Source organism: Lactuca virosa, chromosome 5, assembly GCF_052849685.1.
Source record: "Lactuca virosa cultivar CGN04683 chromosome 5, Lactuca_virosa_CGN04683_v6, whole genome shotgun sequence".
Classification (NCBI taxonomy): domain Eukaryota; kingdom Viridiplantae; phylum Streptophyta; class Magnoliopsida; order Asterales; family Asteraceae; genus Lactuca; species Lactuca virosa.
In genome coordinates, this window is record NC_136430.1 from 28,864,345 (window position 1) to 28,886,638 (window position 22,294).

General features: G+C 33.8%; 1 long non-coding RNA gene across 1 annotated transcript; it reads right to left on the minus strand.

The window, feature by feature from the left end:
• Positions 1-20,847: 20,847 nt before the first annotated feature.
• Positions 20,848-21,570, minus strand: LOC145113839 (uncharacterized). The gene is made up of 3 exons (XR_013710872.1): positions 21,520-21,570; positions 21,396-21,437; positions 20,848-20,945 (listed from the first exon to the last, which is right to left on the minus strand). It is a non-coding gene; the product is annotated as an uncharacterized LOC145113839 (long non-coding RNA).
• Between the last annotated feature and the right edge of the window lie 724 nt (positions 21,571-22,294).

Below are 22,294 nucleotides of genomic sequence, written 5' to 3' on the forward strand. Positions count from 1 at the left end.
ACTAGGCTGGTCATGGTGTACAGCCTACCATCCACATACCGACGGACAGAGTGAGAGAACGATTCAAACGTTAAAAGACATGCTGAAAGCGTGTGTGACACACAACTGGCTAAAGGTTAAATTCCTGACAGTACTCTCACTGGTCCGGAAATCATTCGAGAAACTACTGAGAAGATAGTACAAATTCGAGAACGACTTAAAGCCTCCAGAGATAGACAGAAAAGCTACGCATACAAAAGGAGAAAACCCTTGGAATTCCAGGTTGGAGACCGCGTCATGTTGAAGGTTTCACCCCAGAAGGGCATGATACGCTTTGGAAAGTGTGGCAAACTGAATCCAAGGTACATTGGACCATTCAAAATTCTTGCTAGATTCGGTCAGTAGCTTACAAACTCAAACTACCACAAGAAGTTTGTAACATACATCCTATCTTTCACATGTCAAACCTAAAGAAGTGCTTATCCGACGATACTCTTTTTATCCCACTCAATGAAATCGAGATTAACGAGAACCTCAACTTCGTGGAAGAACCAATAGAAATCCTAGACAGGGAAGTAAAGAGAACCAAGCAAAGTCGTATCCCGATAGTGAAGGTTCGTTGGAATGCTAAACGGGGACCTGAATTCACTTGGGAACGGGAGGATCAAATGAAACAAAAGTATCCACATCTTTTTCCCTAGTCCAGGTGTATCTCTATAGTTTTAATTTCGGGACGAAATTCCCTCTAACGGGGGGATAATGTAACAACTTGATATTTTAAATAGTTTATGTCAAATTGTAAATTATTTTGAAATAATAAAAATACAAGTTTATTGAAATGAAAATAAGCATCAAAAATAAATTGTTCAATAATCATAATTGGGATGAATAAAGTGGTAGAGATCGTAACAAGGTTTCCAAAAATATAAAGAACACTGAAATCCGAGTTATAACAAAGAAATTATGACCAATCGAAGATCCGCGACAAAATCGACAAAACAGTGTATGACGTAAAAAGTGAGTCTTCGATAAAATACTTCTTACCTTTAATGATCTAATTGAAAGTCATAGAATACGTCAAACCGAGAGCGTACATAAAAAGAACATCCAAATCTGACTTCGTGTGATGAAGTTATGAATTTTCTAAGATTTGGCATAGCAGTACGCAGCCCAAAACTCGAAATTTAGATCGAGCATTTTTTGGCCAAAATAACCCAAACAAGAATCGAAGATCTTGTCAAAAGAAATCCAACGGTAAAAAGACAGACGAAAACGAACGTCAGATAAAGAAGTTATGAATTTTTAAGGGACTTTTACAGTCCCGGCCTGTTAAAAATATAACTTTAAAAATAAATTCAAAATTAGCTGACGGAGTCTAAACGAAAGTAGTAGAGCATGGTCTCACCTACGCGGGGATATGAAAAACGTCAAAAACAGAATTCATATGCGAAAGTTATGAAATTTTTAAGTTTGAAAAATTCATTTCGCAAAGGAGTACGCCCAGCGTACTCGAACTAGCTCCGATGCGTGTAAGTAGCCTTGACACATCCGAGGCTCGGAACCCGATAATAGGACACTTATCTCGCACGAAGTACGCCCAGTGTACGAAAGAGTACGCTCAGCGTACTCGGACTAGCTTCAACACGTAACAGTAGACTTGGCACGTCCGAGGCACAGGAACCGAACAGGAGACACGTAGCCATTGCGCCCATCGTACAAGGTAGTACGCCCAACGTACTCGTGTATACCGCAGTACGCTAAGCGTACCAAGAAGTACACCCAGTGTAATGTGAGGCCACAACCTCCTATAAACAGCATGCGAAGCCTCCGGGTTTTATTTACAAAATTCAAAACCTCTCTCCTCTTAAAAACTCATTTAAGCCTCTCTAAACCTTCCGAAGTCTCGGTAACCTCCTTACCACCTGAAGCAAGCCCCGAAGTCCTCAATTCTTAACTGAAACTCTACCCGCGTGAAGCCGACTTTTCATCAAAAACTCTCAGTTTCATCAAGTAAACTCCTATCTAGAAACGAAACGCTGCCCGAATCACCACCTATCAAGTGAGTTCATACCCCTGCGTTTTTACTATTTGTCACTGTTTTAGGGGGGGGGGGAATACAAGCCTAACACAAGAATATTGTGTTTATAAATAAATAATTTTTAAATATTTTACAATTGACTTTAAATGTTTTATAAATTCTTATTAATTTATATTTAGCCAAAATCATATTCCTAGATATATATATATATATATATATATATATATATATATATATATATATATATATATATATATATATATATATATTCATATAAATAAGATTTAAAGGGCTTAGGATTGATAATTCGCTTTATTTCCCTTTTCCTTGTTTGGATGTGGGTTCAGAGTAGAATTATTTGTCCGAATGTCGTTTCAATTTTAATTTTATATATATATATATATATATATATATATATATATATATATATATATATATATATATATATATATATATATATATATATATATATATATATGAATATAAAAGTTAATTCAATCATATTAATATTTCCTTTGTAACATATTGAGCAAAGGGGATACTTTCATGAATATTACATATCAAACAGAAAACATGTATAAATTATAATAGGTATAATTTATGGAACTCTTAAACTATTATCACAAACTAGTTATACAAAGTTTAACAGATTACTTTTGTACAAATACTTCACATTCAAGAATACTAGAGAAAGATCACTCTATCAGTTTATTATTTATTCAAAAACGTCTTTTAATCATTTGTTATATGTGTAATCGTCAATATGCTTTTTGTGAGACAATGTTTAGTTGCTTATTCATTTAGGCAATACAGATAAAGTCCTGATATTATAACCAGGATCTCCGGATAGAGAGCGAGACAAATGTGTATAGATCTATACGGGATTGACAATCGCGCACTCAGACCGTTAGCTACAGCCGGGCAGGCATGCCTGTGAGTGACAAAAGTCGTTAACAGTTATGACGCCTACAAAGCGTCATAGCAGGCAGTTAGTCATAGTATGGTTATAATAACTTACTAAAAAGATATGAACAAATACGATTAGTATATAATTGATTAAACCAAAGAGTACGAATACAAAGTCCTGGTTTTACAATAATAGGATTTACAGTATTACTTTACAATTACGGCTGGTGGAGCCCGGTATGCTCACTTTTACAGGATTTTCTTAGAGTAAAATCACAAAACTTGGAAAAACATAAACACTACAGAAAACATTCTTTTTACGGTTTTATGGTATTAAAACTACATTTTAGTGGCATCAGAAAATATAGGATTTTCTGGAACAATGAACACACTCTCTCTTTCAAGGATTAGTTAGAAAACTTTTAAACATTAATAATTATGCACTCACTCAACTTAAATGTTGATACTCTCTTTTTCAAAATACTTGTATTCTCATGGAACCAATAATCAGGTACCTTCCAAAGCTTTTGAAGACGGAGCAGTACAGAATTGCGTCTTTTGTTTTATTATATGTATTTTGGTGTCATTATACAATGATTGAACACACATGTAAAACTATTATTTCTTTAATACAATACTTGTTGTACTTTGATTACTATGATGCATGTGTTGTGATACTTAAATACGAAGTCATCCACCCCCGGACGTTTCTACCGCTCCGGTTTGGGGGTGTGACATTACACGTGGTTAAAATTTCTTTTTTATTTGTGTATTAATTATTTTCTTAAAGAATTATTTAAAATTGTTGTAATAATAGTTTATGTGGTGGGCCATACCTCATTCTTTTACAAATCCCATCATATATGAAGTCCATACGTAAATTTGAAAAGTTATCCATTCTATGACATTGTAAGAACTTTGTATCACTTAAATCATCTCATAGGGGAAAACTATCAACTACCAATTAGATATTAAAGGGTTATCCATAACTATTGAATCTGCATTAAAATCTAGATCAGATGTTGCAATGTTGCAAACTTTCAACGAACGATTTTATCGGATGGTGATGCTAAAGATTCTTCTGGAGAAAAAAACAAAAGAGTTTCAAAAAACTTCATATCCAACTACTACTACATTACTTTATAATTTTATAAATTGTTAACTTTACATAATAGTATTTAATGTGCTTTATTTTCTTTAATTTCAGGAAAATTGAGTCTGTGGATTCAAACAAAGAGTGGAAATATGTTAAATATGTAAACGAAGGTATCATCAAATCTTATCATCTGTGCTCAATTAAAAGTTACCGTTTTAACCGTCCATTTAAATTTTTTTATACAACTTTTTTTATCTTAATTTGGTGAAACTCTTGAATTTAGGTTCGTAGACACCGGTTAACAAATGGTAAATTATAGACTTATTTTTATTATACTCAAGTAATCAAACTCTCTATTTGGAGTAGAATATTAAACAAGGATATTTGAGTTATTCAAAAGAATGATAGATTCCACATGAGTATGAAACAAGTTCCAGAAAAAAATACCTTCATTAAGATAGTTACTATTACATGGTTAAACGGTTTTCAAATTCCATTTTATTTATATGTATAATTCTTATTTTTTGGTATTATATTCAAAAGCAGTTGAAATTTTGAATAATGTAATTTGTTTTTTAAAGTTATGTTGTTATCCAGGATGGAGGAGAAGAAAAGATGAACAAATGTTGCCTTCTTCAAATGATCAATCAAGAAATATGATTAGAGGTTGGGATACTCTACACCCAATTTGGTGCGTTTTCCCTCTTTTGGACATCTTTACCCCTGTCCCAATCCACTCAACTATCTTATACAGAGGCTTCTCAGAATATTTGTTGAAGGATTTTTTTGTACTCAACAATTCTATACAAATGTTCCAAGGTAGTTAGGTTTTTTCATAATGTTAAAGTTTCTATAAATTTCATAGTTTTTTATTAGGGAATAGTACTTTGTAAGTAATAATAAGAAATGAATGTATGATGTTATGTAAACATAGCCACTCTGTTCAGAAAACGTAAATTAGTCCTCCCGACTGATGCGAAGCATGGGCATCATCACTAGTTTATAATATTTACTTACATTTATGTTTTATCTTTAAGATCCTAACTATATTCGAGATTTCAAGTATCTTTAAACATTTTTATACAAGTTTTCATCTGCATCTTAAACCTATTTTTAACTTTTGAATATATTAAGCCTATTCAGCATTTTTAATATTTACTCACATTTCTGTTTTATCTATAAGATCCTGACCATATTCAAGATCTCTAGTATCTTTCAATATTTTTATACATTTTCAGTACACTACAATCGTTATTCAACAACCCAAGCATTTCCTTGCACTTGTTCATCATATTGAACATATTGAGACTTTTTGGCATATTTAACATATTTACAACATTAACACTATTTTTGTCCTATTTTTCAAACATCTATTTTATGCATCTTAGGTTTAGTTAAGATTCTAAAATAATCTTTACAAATAAAGTATAAATAATATTTATTAGCATTTCAGTTTTATTCTCAAGATTTTGAGTACGTTCAAGATATTTAGCACCTTTTAACACCATCAATAATTTACAATTTGTATTCTCAAAATCTTTATACAAAACATCACAACACACTTAATAATTTGGTTACAAAGTTATTAATGTGATTTTTGACCAAAACTATAATAATAATAATATCCTCATTCTTTATTTTTCAACTTTTAGTGGAAACTAAAATTATCTAAAGACAAAACTATAAAATGGTCTCTATGATTGTTAGGCCTGTCAAACCCAACAAATATTAGGGGTACAATATACTCCAAAAGAACACTACTATATTGCACAAAAATATAGTACAGGATAAGCAGGGTCGATCCACAGAGACATAATGCTAAAATTTATACCTTTTTGTGTAAAGTACTTTGATCACCAAAAGTAGGGGGTTGTAAACAATAATTCAAGTACATGATTAAAGAAACAAGAAAGAGATATACCTTTTTGTGTAAAGTACTTTGACATGACATGTACTCAATTATACCTAAGTTGGTACTTGAAAGTGTTAACAAGCTCTAACACTCTCCATTCACCACATTAATTAACCAAAATAAGCTCTTTGATTAACCCTAACCTCAATAATCTAACCTAAACAGGCTTTTAGAATTAGATTGAAAGATTGCATTAAGTTTGGTGTGAATCCTAACAAAACCTAGTACTCCTCACAACCTCGGGAGTGTAAGAGTGTGTGAATAAGATTTACACTAAATTCATTCATTGGAAATCAGTTTAGTGCTTGTTACCTAGTCTAATTCACAAAACAATTACAGATTTTGCAATTAGATAACTTGAATGACCTAACCCCAATTCAAATAGCCAATAAGAATTACAATTAGAATCAAACATTCACATAAGACAAAATCAAATTCACTAGATAGAAATTGAAAGTAAACTTCAAGTCATATGATTTAAATCACCACTAAAAAGTCAAGACATAAAGTTGGAGAGATTATGGTTCTATCCATACATGGCTAGAACAATCAACAAGTCTAGAAAAGATGAAGTAATCCTCAAACAAGACTTACAAATCCAAAGACAAAATGGTTCCAAATGATTACAATCAAAACCTTGCAAAAACCTTCGAAATTTCCCTTCTCCCGTGCTCTGAAAATGAAGTCTATGTGCCCAATTTCCCAAAATCATGTTGTTAAATGTGACTTGAGAATTTTGACCATTCTCATGTAGTGATTATGTTCAATGGAGCACTTAGAACTCAATGGGTCACTTGGGGTTCATAGAGCATGTGGAAAAGGAAAGGATCTTCTGACAAAGGAATAGATCATCAGACAAAGGAACGAATCAAGTGACAAAAGAACGGATCTTCCAAAAGGTGGTTTGGAGCAACTTAGAGTGGCTTGGAGCAACTTGGAGCACTAGGACAAACTTGGAGCAACATGTTTCACCATGATGACTGATGTTGCGCCATATGGAGTCATCTCGCACCATCCATGAAGATGTTAGGCCAAAGGGAAAGGAGTTGCGCCAAAGGAATGGATGTCACTAGTACAAAAATGACCTACGAACACATCATAAAAGTGTGACCATATACGTATAGTGACATTTTATTTTTTCACTGAAAGTGTGACGGAAGGTGACGTCATCGTATGGGTCTTATGGTCACTTTAAAATGTAGTGTCCGCATGATATGAAAACATGTGGTCGTATTATAAAAGTGTGGCAATTGGGTAGGGAATTTTGTTACTATAATCAATCATTTTATCCAATATTGTGGTGTTAGACCGTGATTAGAAACACATTTTTAGTAATTTTAGTGATTGTATATCAGCAATTGGCGACATACATGTGTAGGATTTAGTGTCTAAGCCCATAACTATAATTGGTATGTACTTGACCCGAGAGTAGCATGGTCCATTTGGGTTGCATTTCACCAGGACAATTTGTAAGGGTGGACTTTTGAGTAGAGGTTATTTATGATTTATTAATATATTATAAGATCTAATATATTAATATGAAATCATATTATTTAACTAGTATTGATCAAGAATTAATTTGGAATTAATTTAGTATCAAAAGAGACTAGTTAAATGTATGGGGATTGATTTGGTAAATCAATATTTCTTATAGTGTGGGCTTATGGTTATTTAGGATGGGCTAAACTAATATGGTAGTCCATGGATAGTCCATGGAGGTTTAACCCATGGATCCTAAGTAATATGAAAGGCCCTGTCCATTAGGGTTTACATGGATGTAACCCTAGACTTTGCCACACTATATAAGAAGCCCCTAAGCTCCTAAAATCGTGACTAGTGGTTCAAGAGATCATAGAGCTGATTTTGTGCAAGTGCACTCTCTCTCAAGTCCTCAATTGTTGGTGGTGTTTTGTGAAGAATTTGAGGCATCACATTTGGGGTGCTAGGCTCTTAAAGGTCCAAGTTAACAAGCTACAACAAGAGGTATGTCATCTAACTAGTTTTTGTTATTCAAGTACCCATGCTTTGTATGGTAGTTAGGATAATGATTTGGAAAATCAAATTGCATGTACGATTAGAGAAAACATAGATCCAAAGCATTTATGATTGTATGTGCACCATAAGGTTTTTAGAGTGCTCAAAACACATCAGTGGTACAGAGCCTAGGGTTGTTTTCTGTTATATTGTTGCATTGTGTTATTTTCAAAGCTGGAAAATCTGCCAATTTCGTTTATACATGCCCACCACGACGTGGAAATAGTTACCACGGCGTGGTGATGCATCTGTGTGCAAAATTTCGAGTTTTTTAGGCCAAATTGGATTAGGATCATTACCCCGAACTGTTTTTTGAACCATGAAATCTCTTTTTTGATATGGTAGTGATCATGCTTGTCCAATTAAAAGATAATTGTCATAATTTCAATATTTGTATTAGTTTATATGATTAGGCTAATTTCTTGAAGATTGTTGATATGAATTATCTTGTTCTTATGAGTTTAATTAGATCATGTATGAATTATTTCATTATTGTGTTAATTAAAATAATGATCTAAATGCCTTTAATGGACTCCATAACTTGTCATCAAGTTATGGAAAATGAAAAGTTTTGAAGATTTTCAAAACTTGCCCTCAAGTTTTGGAATTTGTAAAGTCACACTTATGAATACTTTAATTCCAAACCCTAGAATTTTAAAAGTTTAAAATTCAACCCTTATACTATTATAATATTAAAAGTTTAATAATTATATATATGTATAAGACAAGTCAGTCTTACCGTTAGTAGGCCTCATTCACGAAGCCGGTCTATAAGGGGGGTATAAGGTTACTGCCTATAAAATGGTGGTTTAAAGGGTGTTCACTCTCACCCACCGCTTCCTTGACTGGTGGAGGGTCGTTAGCCGAATGGGTAGGATAGGACATTAATTCTCGTTAAAAGTATAATGAAAATTTTAAAGTATTTAATGTTTTATTAAATTCCAATCTTAGTTACTTTAGGAAAAATGTGAATTTGATGCTAATCCATGAAATTGCACTTTACACCTTGTCAAGTCGTTAGTGGAGCGTGTGTGGTTAACCGGCACACTAACATGGACTAGTAAGGGTGGCAAAGGGTAGCTTGATGTTTGTCATAGATCAATGGAGTGTGTGTGGTTAACCGGCACATTGATTAGGTGATAATTGACTTCAAGTGTACCAAGTAAATTTGCATGGTTATTCACACCTTATTTATGATCCTCGGTATCCCAGTCACAAACTTGGAGGGCATAATCGAGATTTAAACATCCCATTCAAAAGTTAAATGAATCTCAATAGAATCTAGGAATTTCAATCCAACTAAAACTTAATAATCAATTTTGCTTTTCATGGTGGAAATTGGTAAATCGTCATTTACCTACCTTCAAATTTTTTGCAAGTTGGATTATGGCATCCCTCTTCCAAGTTGTAAAATATTGTGTTGGGTCCTAGCCTTAATATTTCATTTTGGGTGTTATATTAAGGATTATTATATAATCTAAACTTTTTGTCCTTCTTTTTCAGATGTCTTCCAACACTGCTTCTAGCTCAAACCCTACTGACTCCTTCTTTCTCATGAACTTGTGTGGGAGAGTCATCTTTGATAGTACCAACTTTAATGATTGGATTAGGAACATCAGGATGGTCACTCGTTATGAGGACAAGGAATATATCCTCGATAAGGAGCTTAAGGAAATTGATGAGTCTTCTGCCACTCCTCAGGAGATCGCTGAGTTTAGGACTCATGAGAAGGATGTGTGACAACCGTCAAAATTCGAGTCGGTTCTAGATTTGACTAAACTTAGTTGAACATATAGGCATGACACATACTTGACTTAGTAACTAGAAGCTAAGTTATAATCTACTAGAAACTTGGAAACAAATAGAAACGATGGACAATGTACTTAGGTTTCACATTGTTATGTGAATTCTACAACTACTTAACTGTAGAGACTATCCATATTCGGGTCACTCTTTGACTCGAACACCTTTTCATGAATCATAGACACACATTATGCACTTGACCTAGTAGTAGAAATTAGGTCGGAGTCTCGTGGAACTTAAGTCAAAGTTGAAACTATGACTAGTACACTTTGTTCTTCAAGTTCACTTGAATCTCGGAACCACTACATATAAATGTCAATAAATCGACAAAAAGGAATTACAAACATTATTTATAACTATAAAAGAGTTATAAGACTCAAAAATAATTTGATGCCTCCAAAATTCTATCTGTCTTGATATCTAAAGTTTAGCAAAAATCCCAAAAACCGTAAAAGCCCTAAAATCTCAAATTTATAAACTTTAACACCTAAAACTCCATAAAATTTGTTATGAACCTCATAATATCAATTTAAAATGACTAAATTCAGGAAAATATAATCAAATAAAATAAAATTTTAATCATTAACATTTACTCTTAATTTATAAGTCAAAAATCAAGGTTTTATGAAAAATATCTAAGTTAAGGTGCATATTTTATAAAAAATTCATAATTTTATAAAAGACATGAGCTTTATAAAAATGTGAGAGAAGGAAACCCTCTCTTACCCCCGTAAAATTCGTCCTCTCTCTCCCACTATCTCTTTTCCACAAAATTTGAATCATTTCTTACTTCTCCACACTTCACCTCCTCATTCTCTCTCACACACTCTTCATCACCACTCCATCTTCTCTGTTCCCCTCACCCCAACCATGAACTTTTCTAGAAAAATGGCTCCAAGAACACACCTTAAATTCTAAATATTCATCATTTGAAGTAATCTTGAAGGTAATCCTGAATTTTCTTTCATTCTACTTCACTTTTCCTTCAAGTTTTGCTATTTTCTTGCACTTTCTCCTTCTTCTACTCCATTCTATGGTAAAATCATGAACACTTGCTCACAATCACGGTTTTGATGATGATGGTGGTAGGATTTCACCCCAAAAACAACATACATGTTGTAAATGATGAAATCCAAGGACCAAAACCTAAGTCAAAATCAACATAATGCACTTTTCTACAAGTTTTGGGGGAAAATCACCACATGTACCCTAAGTTTTCATTCGAAAATGATTTTTGACTATTTCAAACTCATGAATGGCCTTCAAAACAACATGCATGTGATGATCTTCAAGCTTAGATGCTTGATGATCAAAGTTTGTTGTTAAAAGCTTTCAAATATGTTCATGAAGGATTTATTCCCAAATAAATATCTAAAACTTCTTTTCTTTTCAAATGCGATTTTTCCCAGAATCCAACCAACAAAATAAGATGATCTGTAAATTTTCAGAAATTAATTCGTTTTTCTCGAATTATTATAATTATTGTAAAAAAATAGAGCAATAAATCATATAAAATATTTTTTGAGGTCTATAAATCCTAGGTAAATTCGTAAATGACCCATAAAGTAAATTATGACATCTCAGTGAGTTTCATCGATTTTGGTTACTGTTTGGTATGGTTTTGTATTTTCTTTTTATTTAATTAATATAAATCATAAAACCACTTTAGGGAATGTGAAAAGGCTATCTAAGATTTTTCCCAGATCCTACCTCATGTGGAATACTCAGACAAATATTTGCAGAATTTTTTATACTGCATACCTATTTTTCCTGATTTTTGTATTTATAATGGACTAATAAATGGGAAAAACAGTTCTACTCATCCAAAATTCATCAAAATTTACCAGAATATCTTATAATATATTAGAACGCTAAATAAAAATTTGGATGATTTTTCTATTCAGTATGCTATTTTTCTTCTATTTTCTAAGATTAAATACACTTAAATCCACAAAATCGGATTACATTATATAAACTGTCACCATTTCAAAAAAATTGATTCCCATTTAATATAAAACAGATATTAGAACAAAAATTTGGCATTTCTCTATATGTAGAATTTAGTATATTAGCATTAGATTTCGACATAGAAACTCATTAGCGTGTGTTTAATGTCATAGGATCCCGGTACTAAGGCGTTGGTGTATTCCAAGGCACCACTTGTAGCTACTTGAAACATTGTGAGTATTCACGACTCCTCCTATTTTCAGTTTTTATGTTTTGAGGTGGAAAAGCATGTCCGAAAAACTGTTTATTATTCGTTGTATTTTATTTGACTTGTATCAAACTTGGTTGCTATATTTTGTTGTGTATTTGTATGCTATTGTTAACTCATGAGGCCTTATCGCGTTTTAGTCCCTGGAATCAGTTCACACAACTCATTAACTCATTTGAGCCCATGGTCATTATGGATAACGTTATTAGGAGGTAGACAACTCCTCACTCGCACGATTCGCTTGAGTGTATTTTACCATATTTCCCTATGTTAGCGATAGACATAGAAGAGGGCACCCTCGGTCATTAGGCTTGGGTTGTGAACTCATGATATAATCATTATGCACATACGAACCTTGTATCTCGTTTTAGCAACAAACTTTATTTCCCATGAGAATATAAACGTTGCATCTCATTTGGGCAACATACTTTATCTCTCATGATGACAACGAACTTTATTTACGCAAACTTATTTACTCATTTTTGCAATATATTTCTATTTATGGAAACTTTATTTCCCATGAGAATATGAACGTTGCATCTCATTTGGGCAACATATTTTATCTCTCATGATGACAACGAACTTTGTTTATGCAAACTTATTTACTCATTTTTGCAATATATTTGTATTTATGGAAACTCTATTTCTCATGAGAATATGAACGTTGCATCTCATTTGAGCAACATACTTTATCTCTCATGATGACAACGAATGTTGTTTATGCAAACTTATTTACTCATTTTGCAATATATTTCTATTTATGGAAACCTTATTTCCCATGAGAATATGAACATTGCATCTCATTTGGGCAACATACTTTATCTCTCATGATGACAATGAACTTTGTTTATGCAAACTTATTTACTCATTTTTGCAATATATTTCTATTTATGGAAACTTTATTTCCCATGAGAATATGAACGTTGCATCTCATTTGGGCAACATACTTTATCTCTCATGATGACAACGAACTTTGTTTATGCAAACTTATTTACTCATTTTTGCAATATATTTCTATCTATGGAAACTTTATTACTCGCTTTAGCAACAAACTTCTTTTCATGAAAACTTATTTACTTATTTTAGAAATGAACATTGTTTATGGAGACTGTTATTAATATTCTGATTATCATGATTTCAAACTATATTATGTTATAAACTTGTGAGTACTCACCAACTATTTTTATAGTTGACGCTCGTTTTACATGCTTTTTCAGGAATCATCGAGTAACTGGCACTTAGGGACACTTCACTTTTAGGAGCATTCGCATGTGTTGTATTTCAATTTACATCGTAATTTCATTTAAAAATTTGTTCAAACTCATTGTAAATTTGTAATGATTTTTAAAACTATGGTTGGTGTTGTCTTTTAACTTTTGCTATGAAACCCTTTGTACTGCCACGCCTCGTGTTTCCGCTTTAGCGGGGTGTGACAGGATGCCACCAAGGTATCTTGTATCATGTTGGCCACTATGACAGCTGAACTCCAAAAGTCCTATGAGGACTTCTACCCTTTTGAGATGCACCAAGACCTGATGGAAAGATACCATCAGAGCGCTCGTCAAGAGAGGTATGAAATCATCGCCTCCATGATAACAACAAAGATGAAGGATGGTGAATCCATCACGGCCCACTTGCAGAAAATGCAAAGGTTTGTGGACCGCTTGCTGAAGCTGAATGTGAACTTCGATGAGGAGTTGGCCATAGATATCATTCTATACTCTTTACCTCCATGTTGTGATCAGTTCCAAATGACCTATCATATGAACAAAGAGGAGGACACTCTTAGCAAGCTTCAAGGCCTTTTGAGGACTGTTGAAAGTAGTCTCAAAGGTAAAAATATTGTTTCTACTCCTATAGCTACTGCCCTTGTTCAGGCAATTGGACATGGGAAAGGGAAGAAGAGGAAGGCTCCCTCCAAGAGCCACAAGGGAAAGTCTCTTGATGGGTCCTCTTCTAGTGGGACCAAAGCTGGTTTTGCTGCTCCCTCTTCCATCCCTAAGGAAGCAGAGTGTTTCTATTGTCATGATAAAGGGCACTGGAAGCGAAGCTACCCCAAATACTTGCAGGATGTTAAAGATGGGAAGGTTGACACCACCCATGCGGGTATTTATACTATTATATCTAATAACTCATCACATTCTTGTTCTTGGGTCCTTTATACAAGTTGTGGAATTCACGTTTGTTCTGATTTGCAGGGAATAAAAAGAAGTAAGGATGTGGAGCACAGGAAGATGAACTTGATCATGGAGAATGGGAAGGTTTCACCTGTCACCAAGATTGGGGTTTACTCTTTATTGCTTAGTAGTGGGCTAGAAATAGATTTGAATAATTGTTGTTACTCGTCTGAAATGGCGAGAAATGTTATTTCCTTTCATGGTTTGTACAAACAAGGTTTTAGTTTTTCATTCAATAATGAAATTGGTGCTATTAATGCTTTTTATAATGGTTTATTTTATTTTAAAGCATTTCCTTGTAATGGTGTATATGAAACTGTAATGATTGTAGACAACCTAGGAAATAATGTGTTGCACATTGATTCTTCCAATGATTTGGATAAGGAATGCTTGTGGCATTGTCGTCTTGGACATGTCAACAAGAAGCGCATAGGCCAAATCCAAAAGGCTGGAGTCTTGGAGTCATTCGACTTAAGGCCGGATGACACTTGCGAATCATGTTTGCTTGGAAAGATGACTAAATCACCCTTCACCGATACTTGTGAAATGGGTGAAGGTTTGTTAGATCTCATACACACCGATGTTGTGGACCTTTCAGAACCGCCACAAGGGATGCTAACCGCTTCTATGTGACTTTTACTGATGATTACAGCAGATATGGATATATCTACTTAATCAAACATAAGTCAGAAACCTTTGAAAGATTCAAAGAGTTTAAACAAGAAGTGGAGAATCAGCTGGGCAGGAAGATAAAGATGCTCCGATCCAATCGAGGTGGTGAGTATCTTAGTATCGACTTCCTAAACTATCTTAAGGAATGTGGGATTGTTTCACAATTGACGCCACCTAGGACACCACAGCTTAATGGTGTAGTTGATAGGCGCAATCGAACCTTATTGGACATGGTTCGTTCAATGATGAGTCGAGCTTTGTTACATATCTCATTCTGGGGGTATGCCTTAGAGACTGCCGCCCATATCCTTAATCTAGTCCCAACTAAGAAGGTTGCAAAAACACTTCACGAGATGTGGACAGGGAAGGTTCCCTCGTTATCACACATCAAGGTTTGGGGTTGCGAGGCTTTCGATAGACGCGAGACTCACGAAAAGCTCGAACCTTGTAGTGAGCGGTGTATTTTCATCGGCTACCCACAGAAATCCTTTGGATATCTCTTCTACAGACCGAGTGACAATGTTGTCTATGTTGCAAGCAGAGGAGTCTTTCGCGAGAGAGAACTCATAGGCCAAGGAAACAGTGAGAGGCAAATTGACCTTGAAGAGCTTCAAGAGTCAAGCGGTGAAGGAACCTCAAACACTAGCAATCAACCTAAGGTGGAAACTCCCGTTATCCAGTTGACGAATTCGTTCCTCTGAGGCGTTCCAGTAGAGTTAGTGTTCCACCTGTGTTATATGGTTTCCATATAACATATGAGGGTGATACATTTATCAGTGATAGCACACTGGTAATTTTGGATGAACCTAACAATTACAAGGAAGCCATGGCAGGCCCCGAGTCTGCTAAATGGAAAGAGGCTATGGACAGTGAGATTCAGTCCATGTATGACAATCAAGTTTGGAACTTGGTTGATAATGTATCGGGTCGTAAGACAGTCGGGTTCAAATGGATCTTCAAAAAGAATACCGACATGGATGGGAAAGTACACACATATAAGGCGCGGCTGGTGGCAAAGGTCTTTACTCAAACTCTGGGAGTTGACTATGATGAGACCTTCTCGCCAGTAGCGAAGATTAAATCTATTAGGGTTATGCTAGCCATAGCTGCATTTCATGATTATGAAATATGGCAAATGGATGTCAAAACCGCTTTCCTTAATGGAAAGTTAGCTGAGGATGTTTACATGAGTCAGCCAGAGGTTTTTGTCAATGCAAAGTACCCTATTAGAGTGTGTAAGCTCGAAAAATCCATTTATGGATTGAACAAGCATCTCGCAAATGGATTCTTTGTTTCGATGAGAAAGACAAAGAGTTTGGCTTTTTGAGAAGCGAGGATGAGTCCTGTGTGTATGTCAAGGCTAGTTGGAGTACAGTTAGCTTTCTGGTGTTGTATGTGGATGACATACTTCTCATAGGAAATGACATCCCAACCTTGCAGGAGGTTAAGTCCTGGCTTGAGATGTGTTTCGCTATGAAGGACCTCGGAGAAGTTGCCTATATTCTGGGGATAAGGATATTGAGAGACGGGAGTAAAAGACTAATTGGACTTAGTTAAAGTACCTAATTCGAAAAGGTGTTGAAAAGGTTCAACATGATGGATTCCAAGAAAGGTGAATTACCCATCCAAGGCAATACCAAACTGAGTAAAACTCAGAGTCCGATTATAGAGGCTGAGATAGCTGAGATGAGTCGAGAACCATATGCTTCCGTAGTTGGTTCGATCATGTATGCTATGACTTGTACTCGCCCTGATGTGGCTTTTGCTTTGAGCATGGTCAGCAGATATCAAGGGAATCCTGGTAAAGCTCACTGTACTACGGTAAAGAACATTCTCAAGTACCTGCGGAGGACTAAGGATTGGGTCCTTACCCTCGGTGAGAGTGATGACTTGAGAGTAACGGGGTATAGTGACGCTAGCTTTCAGACCGACAGAGATAATTTCCGCTCTTAGTCAGGCTGGGTATTTAACCTGAATGGAGGAGCATTAACTTGGAAAAGTTCCAAGTAGGAGACAGTAGCTGATTCAACGTGCGAATCAGAGTACATAGCAGCAAGCGAGACGACGGAGGAGGCAATATGGCTAAGAACTTCATCGGAGACCTTGGAGTTGTACCAGCTATAAAGGAGCCTATGGAGATTTTCTGTGACGGCGAGAGTGCAGTTGCCTTAGCCAAGGAACCAAGGGATCATGGCAGATCCAGGCACATCGACAGAAAATATCACTTCATAAGACATCAAATAGAAGAAGGACTCCTCGTAGCAAATAGGGTATCGTCGGAGGAGAACCCAGCAGATCCCCTTACGAAGGGACTGAGTAGGGTTAAGCACTTACAGCATGTGAGGCGCATCAGGATGAAGGAAGATATTAGTTTTAATAATTAGATAGCTGTTTAGAAACTTGTAATAGTTGAAATGTAATTGACATTTGATGATTAAATAAAAGGTGTTTTTTATTTATAAGTAATGTTACCATCTTGTGTCAATCATTTACTATTGTTTCATTTTGCATGTTTTGACTTCCAGAATAATTATATTATTGAAACTGTCCACAGTCGATCATACTTTAGAAGTAGGTATTGAGGCAAGACTGTCATCAATTCGGCTTATAGATTGTTTGAAGTGTATTAGACATAGCAAAGTTTGCTACAACATTCATGAGTGATCATAAGATCTGAGTATTGGATTAAACCCACACTCACTTGTATCACTTCATGGAATTTATCTCGGGTGATCGTGAGACGATAATATCATATAAGTCTTCAAATCAATATATATGAGTTGTTGACTATGATTTTGTTGTACATTGATAGTGCGAAACTTCATTAGTAACTTGATGTTATAAAACGCACTATTATGTATGATTTAACAAGTAGTTAGTACAAGCATATACTGTCAAAGTTTATTTGTTCCTTTTAGTCCTTGGAGGATTAAAAGCGATATCTTGGGCCCTTCGATGATTTTTTTTGACTTATGTGTCGGGCTTGGTCAGAAGTCAATTGATGTGTTCTATTAAGTTCTATGTCAAACAAATCGGAAATCAAGAAACAAACTGCTGGACAATAAGTATGACATTGTTCCATGTATTCGTCCGGCTGATATCTTGAAGAACAGAGGATTATATGATCCCTTATCTAAATGGCATGTCAGAGTTTGACAGAGGCTTTTAAGAGCTATGATTGCTAGTCGGTGTTTTAGGTTGTACTTGCAGTTATAGTAGAGCTTATTTATGATTTATTAATATATTATAAGCCCATAACTATAATTGGTATGTACTTGACCCGAGAGTAGCATTGTCCATTTGGGTTGAATTTCACCAGGACAATTTGTAAGGATGGACTTTTGAGTAGAGGTTATTTATGATTTATTAATATATTATAAGTTCTAATATATTAATATGAAATCACATTATTTAATTAGTATTGATCAAGAATTAATTTGAATTAATTTAGTGATCAAAAAAGACTAGTTAAATGTACAGGGATTGATTTGGTAAATCAATGATTCTTATAGTGTGGGCTTATGGTTATTTAGGATGGGCTAAACTAATATGATAGTCCATGGAGGTTTAACCCATGGATCCTAAGTAATATGAAAGGTCATGTCCATTAGGGTTTACATGGATGTAACCCTAGACTTTTCCACACTATATAAGAAGCCCCTAAGCTCCTAAAATCGTGACTAGTGGTTCAAGAGATCATAGAGCCGATTTTGTGCAAGTACACACTCTCTCAAGTCCTCCACTGTTGGTGGTGTTTTGTGAAGCATTTGAGGTATCATATTTGCGGTGCTAGGCTCTTAAAGGTCCAAGTTAACAAGCTACAACAAGAGGTATGTCATCTAACTAGTTTTTGTTATTCAAGTACCCATGATTTGTATGCTAGTTAGGATAATTCTTTGGAAAATCAAATTGCATGTATATTTAGAGAAAACATAGATCCAAAGCATTTAGGGTTGTATGTGCACCATAAGGTTGTGAGAGTGCTCAAAAACCCATCAACATGTTGTTTCAATGTGGCGTTTTGCTAATAAATTGTCGCACAATTTTAAAGTTAATTAAGACTATTGAGTATCTTTTGCAGACATGCAATTACGGTGAACATGACCATGTTCACTAAGTGGCCACATGTATTTAATTTCAAAAATGACAATTTGCTACTATTTAGTCACAAAAACAATATTTTATTGTGACTATTGTCTATCGTATAGAGACATACAATTAAGTGAAAAGTGATCATACGTATTATAAAGACACATTTTATTAATATTATAGATTCACTAGTACAAAAATCAACATTTGCCACACCACAAAAGTGTCATTGTAGTCAAGTATTATGTCGAATAATTGTGGTCATAAACACTTTGTAGACACACAAACGTTTTTAAGTATTGTCTTTGTTTAACCTTTATTCACATTAAATTATTTTGCGTATGATATTTAATATCATTTAGTCACATGAACAATATATCAAAATGACTAATGGTTATGTGAAACCACATGAAATTTTGTAATTATTGTGTGACTAATATTTATGTAAAGCCACATGAAATTTTTTTGATTATGGTGTGACTAATGTTTATTTAAAGCCACGGTTATAAATAAATATATTATCCATTTTATTTCCATTTATTTGTAAAATAAATATAACAATAGACATGATAAACCCTAAAAAATGATATTAACATTAATAAAACAAAATTATACTGTTGTCAAAGTTTTCTTTTGCTTCTTGAAATGTGAAATTCATTGTTTTATCTTGTTTGGATACTGGATGTGGTACCTGGAGCAACAAAAGTTGTAGGTGTCAAACATTGAAACAAATATTAATTGTTAAGTAATTTTGTGAAACATGAATAATTTCTAACAATGTACTACACATGGACATTTATAGTAATAACACTATTACACACGGACCATATATTTAATTCTCCAACACCTAAAAAAAATTACAATCTGATCATAGGAGCAGTAACTAACATTTGCTAAATGTTAATATATTAATTTGTCAAGAAAATATAATCATACCCATGCATCACCTAAATGGAGGTAAACAAAAGTCAGAATCCTAGATAATGGTAATTTGTATTTTTTATTTCAATCAAAAAGATGAAAAACAAATATAATATTAATTGTTAATGGTGTGATTTCTAGTCCGGATGCAGCAAATGGTCTCTTATTATCATTTAGAGAATTTGTAATATAAAATAACACTATATTATGAAGAAAAACTTACAAAATCAATTTGAGGGATCTTATGAAAAGTGAACCACCTGAGTACTTGCTCTTGTATGTCTTTCCCACATGATTTAGTATCTATTTATGTTCCCCAACACTTGGATTATAATCATCTGAAACCTAATGGAACAATGTCCCACATCATCAATCTTGATCTTCTGATTGCTAGATGCATCACGATTGTTCTGGTTTCTAGTCAATCTCATTGTCATAGGCATTCCTACACTTGCATCAGACAAAACAAACATTCTTGGTTATCATACAAGACTTGTAACGGAAAAAGAGTAAACAAACACGAGAAAGAACAATATTCACATGTGAAAAAAAATACAAAATTTTCAGAGCATATGCGTGAGTTTTTCCTTTGTCGATTCTTCTTGTAATCAGAAGCAACATACCAAGTTCAAACAAGCCTAAAAACTCCAAACACTTAAAGAAACGTTATATCAATTATCAAACTATCACAGGATATCCTAATCAACAAAGCTTAATAACTATATAATCACAGGACATCATTATTATAATCCTCAATGATCAAAAAATAAATAATCACAATCAAATTTTGGCAATTACCCTAAGTTGATTGCTCCGAATTACCAATATTAACTTTAAAAAAATCCCAAGAACACTAAATTGATAACTTCAGGGTAATACATGAGATCAACAACATTTTTGAAATAAAATCTAAAAACATGTATGTGATTTATAATTTTGAATGAAAGAAAACTTGATGTACAAAAACCACATATATGCAAGAAATAAATGTCATAGTTTAACTTACAAACAGAAAAACATGTAGAGTAAAACAAAACTACTTATGAGGGGTCAATGAGGACTGAAGAGTGGTGGTCTAGACATTCTAATTCCAAAGGCAGTAACTGCAAAAGAAAAAAGAAAGTCAAAATTTATGATATAGGAAAAAAAGCAAGAGTTTGAAAGATAGAAAATATTAGGTGCTTGCAATGATAAGCTTTCCACCAACAATGACAACTGCATGTCATATTTTGATCTATTACGGTATTACCAAAAGGGTATTTACATATTTTTGCATAGTAATGAAGTAAAATGACTTAATGAGTACCGACCTTGACTTGATTAAGGTAAGAAACATCATTCGACATTCCTCCTCTTGATAATCAGAAAAAATTAAAGCATTATAAGAAGAGATTTAAGGATTTAAAACATAAACAAAAGATATAAAGCATAATTAAAAGAGATATTTCTCTTAATCTACAATACTGCTGCTTCTCTTAATCTTGATTTTAGATCTTTTGCAACCTTTTATGAAATCAGTACCAATTGATTGTAGTGATTGCAGGTAATCATACCTAAAAACAAAAGAAATGCCTCAACAATTTTATGTCCACTTCCTAATTACAATTGAAAACAAATATGTTAGAACCACTTATCAAAAAAATCATATTTAAACATGGAGGATGAAATAACAATTACCTTGAACATTAATGGGAGATCAACTCCTAACTTATCAACCAGAGTATCACCTAATCAGAAATATCAAATGAAACATGTTTAGGGCTTACATTTATAGTCGATTATATGGCTCTAAAATCTTGTACCATCGAGATGAAGACCAAAATTGAAATCGGAGAAAACACAAATCGGAATATGGGGCTGTTTCATGTGAAACTCTCCGTAAAATGTTGTTGACAGGAGATAGAAGGAACCTGACATCGATCCAAGAATTCTCGATTTCACTCTCATCTCGATTTCCCTTGGCCTGGTCCTATTATCTCATTATCGGTCATAGGTTAAATGTTGTCGTCGTCACCATTGAATGGATGGGAGGGAGAGAAGATTGGTCCATGCTGATACCAGTTAAGAGAGAATGGAGACAATGGATTCTTGTCAAATAAAGGTTTTTGATTTTTAGGTCAAACTGCGAGCGGGATAAAAAAGCGGTATTTGGAATAAGGAAATTTATGTCAAAATTTTAAGGTATTGAAAAATAGATTGAAATAACTGATAATAAAATTTGAAAACTGAAAATTAAAAATTTTATAATTAAATTTATTTTAAATCTTAAATTATAATTTAGCTTTATTAAAATTACATTTACTAGAAAATCTTTTAAGAACGTAGTTTTAACTTATTTTGCTTTATTATAATCATAATTACAATATATATATATATATATATATATATATATATATATATATATATATATATATATATATATATAATCTAAAACTTTTAATGACAAAATAAG